Genomic DNA, 7,500 nt, shown 5'->3' with positions numbered 1-7,500 from the left:
ATATCCAAAAATTGCTCAGCAACAGTCGGACAAGTGGGGAATGCTGGGGTAAACCAGAAAAGTTTGGGTAGAGCCGGATCTAAATGTTGGCTAGGTAAGCGTCCTGTAGTAAGAGGAGTAGTTATGAACCCTGTAGACCATCCCCATGGGGGTGGTGAAGGGAGGGCCCCAATTGGTAGAAAAAAACCCGCAACCCCTTGGGGTTATCCTGCACTTGGAAGAAGAAGTAGAAAAAGGAATAAATATAGTGATAATTTTATTCTTCGTCGCCGTAGTAAATAAGAGAGAAAATAGAATTTTTTTCTTCGTCTTTACTTTACAAACAAAAAAAAATAGGAGGGAAATTCACTGTGGCGCGCTCATTAAAAAAAAATCCTTTTGTGGGAAACCATTTATTAAAAAAAATAAATAAGCTTAACACAAAGGGAGAAAAAGAAATAATAGTAACTTGGTCCAGAGCATCTACCATTATACCCACAATGATTGGGCATACTATTGCTATTCATAATGGACGGGACCATTTGCCTATTTATATAACGGATCGCATGGTAGGTCATAAATTGGGAGAATTTGCACCCACTCGAAATTTCCGGGGGCATGTGAAAAATGATAATAGATCTCGTCGTTAATAATTAATATTATTAAAAAAAAGTGAATATAGATACCTATCGTTCATTACTAAGAGGTAAACCCTATGATAAAGAAGATAAAAAAGCATCCATCTACAGAAGTATACGCTTTAGGTCAACATATATGTATGTCCCCTCACAAAGCGCGAAGAGTAATTGATCAGATTCGTGGCCGTTCCTACTACGAAACACTGGTAATACTCAAACTCATGCCTTATCGAGCATGTTATCCTATTTTTGATTTGGTTTATTCGGCAGCAGCAAATGCTCGTTGCAATATGGGTTTCAACGAAGCAGATTTAGTCATTAGTAAAGCGGAAGTCAACCAAAGTACTACTGTGAAAAAATTAAAACCTCGAGCTCGAGGGCGAAGTTATCCCATAAAACGACCCACTTGTTCTATAACTATTGTATTGAAAGATACACTTTTGTCTGAGTTTTCTTCAGACAAGTTGAAAAGATACCAATACAACATATTAGACTTAAACAAACCTGATGGATGGATAACGAAAGAAAAGTACCCAGATATGACGTCTTATGACATGTATAACAATGGGGGATTATGGGACAAAAAATAAATCCACTCGGTTTTAGACTTGGTGTAACCCAAGGGCATCATTCTCTTTGGTTTGCACACCCCAAAAAATATTCCGAAGGTTTACAAGAAGATCAAAAAATACGAGATTGTATCCGGAATTTTGTACAAAAAAACATGACAAGAGTCTCTGGTGTTGAGGGAATTGCACGTATCGAAATTCAAAAAAGAATTGATCTTATTCAAGTGATAATCTTTATGGGATTCCCAAAGTTATTAATAGAAGGTGGGTCTCGAAAAATCGAAGAATTACAGATGAATGTACAAAAAGAATTAAATTCTGTGAACCGAAAACTCAACATTGCTATTACAAGAATAGCAAACCCTTATGGACACCCTAATATTCTCGCAGAATTTATAGCCGGACAATTACAGAATAGAGTTTCATTTCGCAAAGCAATGAAAAAAGCTATTGAATTAACTGAACAGGCGGGTACAAAGGGAATTCAAGTACAAATTGCCGGACGTATAGACGGAAAAGAAATTGCACGTGTCGAATGGATCAGAGAAGGAAGGGTTCCTCTACAAACCATTCAAGCTAAAATTGATTATTGTTGCTATCCAGTTCGAACTATCTATGGGGTATTAGGCATAAAAATTTGGATATTTGTAGACGAGCAATAATAAGCCCTTACTCAACTTGTGTTTACGTTTTAGTCAATGATCGACCAAGAAATGACAAATCAGTCTTTTTCGTTTAAATAAAAAATGAGCAATTCTATAAGGTTAAATAAAAATGAAATTAATCATTTTAGAAAATTGCTATGCTTAGTGTGCGACTCGTGGGTTTTTTTAAGGTTAGGATTAAAACCAAAAAGAAGGATCAGCCCATATATAATCTGAACTAATAATTATAAAACTAATAACCAACTCATCGCTTCGCATTATCTGGATCTAAAAAACCAACCAGTCAAGATATGTTATATTGGTCATATCATTGTAGCAACTGAAATCTTTTTTGCATAAAAAAAAATCCGATTATGAGTTGTGAAGCAATAAAAGTATGCGGATAAATAGAAGGGTGAAAGAAAGAGAGAAAAAGAATATGAATGATATATGATTCCAATATGTAAGGTCGATGGGTCATCTCATAAAAAGTAGTGTAATAAAGCATTAAGACTGATGAATTCATAATTAGATAAATCTGTTCATAGAATAGAACAAAAAAGCCAAGAGCCCCAAGACAATAAAGACTGAGAAGATTGATTCAAGAACAAATTTTAGTTTGATTAAGGACTCCATTATAGAATAAAGACCTAACCATTAATCGAGAGGCGATGGGAACGAGGGAACCCGTGAATACATAATATTCTATTGAAAAGGAATCCTAATAATTCATTGGGTAGGATGGCGTAAGGAACCCAAGACCAATCCATTTATTATGAGAAGTCGGTTCATGGGCTAACTAACCCGAGAACCGAAACACATATAAAAAGAGGAAATATTCGCCCGCGAACATTTCAATTTTATTAGATTTATAAATTTGGGTCGATCAAATATAAGACTAGATAAAAAAAGAAAAGGCAAAACAAAATAAAGGTTTATTATAACTTTATAATAAAAGAAAAAATAACAAAACGAGATTATATTATCTATTATTTTTTAGAAAACTATAAAAAAAAAAATGATTCTATTATTCATTCTAGAATCTATAAAGAGTTTAGTTTTCTATCAAAAGAAGATATTAAAATTTCTAATAGATTAATTAAATTAAATCTCAAAGAATCCCATGATTCAATCTATTATTCAGTAAATACATGTACATTTTTTTGAATCGTTTCATTCGCGAGGAGCTGGATGAGAAGAAACTCTCATGTCCGGTTCTGTAGTAGAGATGGAATTGAGAAATAACCATCAACTATAACCCGAAAAGAACCAGATTTCGTAAATACAAAACAGAGAGGAAAAGAAAAGAACAGAAAGGAAAAGAGAATAACAGAAAAGAAAGGAAAAGAGAAGNAACCCGCTTGGATCACATCTAGACAAATCGAAGCGGGACGAAGGGCAATGACACGAAATGCACGACGCGGCGGAAAAATATGGGTACGTATATTTCCAGACAAACCCGTTACACTAAGACCCACAGAAACACGTATGGGTTCAGGGAAAGGATCCCCCGAATATTGGGTAGCTGTTGTTAAACCAGGTAGAATACTTTATGAAATGAGTGGAGTAGCCGAAAATANTCTCTGGTGTTGAGGGAATTGCACGTATCGAAATTCAAAAAAGAATTGATCTTATTCAAGTGATAATCTTTATGGGATTCCCAAAGTTATTAATAGAAGGTGGGTCTCGAAAAATCGAAGAATTACAGATGAATGTACAAAAAGAATTAAATTCTGTGAACCGAAAACTCAACATTGCTATTACAAGAATAGCAAACCCTTATGGACACCCTAATATTCTCGCAGAATTTATAGCCGGACAATTACAGAATAGAGTTTCATTTCGCAAAGCAATGAAAAAAGCTATTGAATTAACTGAACAGGCGGGTACAAAGGGAATTCAAGTACAAATTGCCGGACGTATAGACGGAAAAGAAATTGCACGTGTCGAATGGATCAGAGAAGGAAGGGTTCCTCTACAAACCATTCAAGCTAAAATTGATTATTGTTGCTATCCAGTTCGAACTATCTATGGGGTATTAGGCATAAAAATTTGGATATTTGTAGACGAGCAATAATAAGCCCTTACTCAACTTGTGTTTACGTTTTAGTCAATGATCGACCAAGAAATGACAAATCAGTCTTTTTCGTTTAAATAAAAAATGAGCAATTCTATAAGGTTAAATAAAAATGAAATTAATCATTTTAGAAAATTGCTATGCTTAGTGTGCGACTCGTGGGTTTTTTTAAGGTTAGGATTAAAACCAAAAAGAAGGATCAGCCCATATATAATCTGAACTAATAATTATAAAACTAATAACCAACTCATCGCTTCGCATTATCTGGATCTAAAAAACCAACCAGTCAAGATATGTTATATTGGTCATATCATTGTAGCAACTGAAATCTTTTTTGCATAAAAAAAAATCCGATTATGAGTTGTGAAGCAATAAAAGTATGCGGATAAATAGAAGGGTGAAAGAAAGAGAGAAAAAGAATATGAATGATATATGATTCCAATATGTAAGGTCGATGGGTCATCTCATAAAAAGTAGTGTAATAAAGCATTAAGACTGATGAATTCATAATTAGATAAATCTGTTCATAGAATAGAACAAAAAAGCCAAGAGCCCCAAGACAATAAAGACTGAGAAGATTGATTCAAGAACAAATTTTAGTTTGATTAAGGACTCCATTATAGAATAAAGACCTAACCATTAATCGAGAGGCGATGGGAACGAGGGAACCCGTGAATACATAATATTCTATTGAAAAGGAATCCTAATAATTCATTGGGTAGGATGGCGTAAGGAACCCAAGACCAATCCATTTATTATGAGAAGTCGGTTCATGGGCTAACTAACCCGAGAACCGAAACACATATAAAAAGAGGAAATATTCGCCCGCGAACATTTCAATTTTATTAGATTTATAAATTTGGGTCGATCAAATATAAGACTAGATAAAAAAAGAAAAGGCAAAACAAAATAAAGGTTTATTATAACTTTATAATAAAAGAAAAAATAACAAAACGAGATTATATTATCTATTATTTTTTAGAAAACTATAAAAAAAAAAATGATTCTATTATTCATTCTAGAATCTATAAAGAGTTTAGTTTTCTATCAAAAGAAGATATTAAAATTTCTAATAGATTAATTAAATTAAATCTCAAAGAATCCCATGATTCAATCTATTATTCAGTAAATACATGTACATTTTTTTGAATCGTTTCATTCGCGAGGAGCTGGATGAGAAGAAACTCTCATGTCCGGTTCTGTAGTAGAGATGGAATTGAGAAATAACCATCAACTATAACCCGAAAAGAACCAGATTTCGTAAACACCATAGAGGAAGAATGAAAGGAATATCTTATCGAGGCAATCGTATTTGCTTCGGTAGATACGCTATTCAAGCACTTGAACCCGCTTGGATCACATCTAGACAAATCGAAGCGGGACGAAGGGCAATGACACGAAATGCACGACGCGGCGGAAAAATATGGGTACGTATATTTCCAGACAAACCCGTTACACTAAGACCCACAGAAACACGTATGGGTTCAGGGAAAGGATCCCCCGAATATTGGGTAGCTGTTGTTAAACCAGGTAGAATACTTTATGAAATGAGTGGAGTAGCCGAAAATATAGCCAGAAAAGCTATTTCAATAGCGGCATCAAAAATGCCTATACGAACCCAATTCATTACTTCGGGATAGAAATGTAGAATCAAAGGAAAGCGGTCTTTGTTTGAGATGAAAAAAAAACAATTGAAGATTTCTTTTTTTTTTACTTCGCCCTTTGCATTGAAAGAAAAGATTCCAAAATAATATGATTCAACCTCAAACCCTTTTGAATGTAGCAGATAACAGCGGAGCCCGAGAATTGATGTGTATTCGAATCATAGGGGCTAGTAATCGACGATATGCTCATATTGGTGACGTTATTGTTGCTGTAATCAAGAAAGCCGTCCCAAATACACCTCTAGAAAGATCAGAAGTGATCAGAGCTGTAATTGTACGTACTTGTAAAGAACTCAAACGAGAAAACGGTATGATAATACGATATGATGACAATGCTGCAGTTGTTATTGATCAAGAAGGAAATCCAAAAGGAACTCGAATTTTTGGTGCGATTGCCCGAGAATTGAGACAGTTAAATTTCACTAAAATAATTTCATTAGCACCTGAAGTATTATAAGATGAGACCGTGAGATAGTTATAGTATTTGAATGAAATTAATTAGTAGATTGTGTATCACGTATATACCTTTTAAAATTAATAACTATTTAATAAATTAATAAAAAAAGCATGTTGATTAGATCAAAATGAAAAGTAACCAATAATTTTCGTTTATCATGGGTAAGGACACTATTGCTAACATAATAACCTCTATTCGCAATGCTGACATGAATAGAAAAGAAATGGTTCGAATACCATCTACTAACATCACCGAAAACATTGTTAAAATACTTTTACGAGAAGGTTTTATTGAAAACATAAGGAAACATAGGGAAAGCAACAAGGATTTTTGGGTTTTAACCCTACGACATAGAAGAAATAGGAAAGGACCATATAAAACAATTTTAAATTTAAAACGGATCAGTAGACCTGGTCTCCGAATCTATTCTAACTATCAACAAATTCCTAGAATTTTAGGCGGAATGGGGATTGTAATTCTTTCTACTTCTCGGGGTATAATGACAGACCGAGAAGCTCGACTACAGGGAATCGGCGGAGAAATTTTGTGTTATATATGGTAATCTTTATGATATTCAAATAACTTCCCTATATTGTAAAAAAAAAAAAAGAGGTGGATTTGTAATAGCACTCCCCTTTCATTAATTGATACTTTGAAACGGGTTTCATCTGGAATGAAAGAACAAAAAAGGATTTATGCAGATTTAATTACTAAATCACTTCCCAATGGTATGTTTGGGGTTTGTTTAGCCCCACACGAGGTTTGTGAATAAGTGATTGTTTGATAATGAGCAAGCCTCTTTCTTTTTCTTTCTTTCTCCGCCATGAGGTCAAAATCCTTGATTTCCCTGTAAAAGAGTTCCAAATCGGCTAAATGGGACTGATTGAACCCTTTTTCCTTTAAATACCATCAATAAAGAAAAGCTATCCTCTGTCTATTTTTTGGATAAAAAGCTATCCTCTGTCTATTTTTTGGGATCAAATCCAGTAAAGGTAATTCATAAGTCAATCCTCTCCCTTACGGTCTCGCACTTCGTCCCTTTCCCTTACGGTCTCGCACTTCGTCCCTCAACCTTAAACCTTTTCCTTCTTGAACGAGGTAAACTCATTCACCTATCGGTTTCACAATTCCATTGCCTGCCCCTATCGGTTTCACAATTCCATTGCCTTCACCTTCTTTCACAAAGAGTTGCTCCGGTAAAAGAAAAAGAGAAAGACTCCTTTCCTTATTCATTCTCCTTCACAGTCAGTCTGAACTCCTCTCCCTTTGGTCTCACTGCCGAAGCTCGTTCGCCTCGTAAACTCGGTCTCACTGCTTGAGCTCCTTATTCATTCTCGTTCACTCCTCCCCCTATTTATTCTGTCATTGAACTCGGGTTTCACTGTAAAAGATAACTACTCCTTCCTTATTCATTCTCCTTCACCTTCTTGCTTGTCCCTATTTATTTATTCTTGAACTTGGTAAATAGGCTA

This window comes from Cucurbita pepo, chromosome LG18, assembly GCF_002806865.2.
Source record: "Cucurbita pepo subsp. pepo cultivar mu-cu-16 chromosome LG18, ASM280686v2, whole genome shotgun sequence".
Taxonomy (NCBI): Eukaryota; Viridiplantae; Streptophyta; class Magnoliopsida; order Cucurbitales; family Cucurbitaceae; genus Cucurbita; species Cucurbita pepo.
This window is presented reverse-complemented; position numbering follows the sequence as displayed.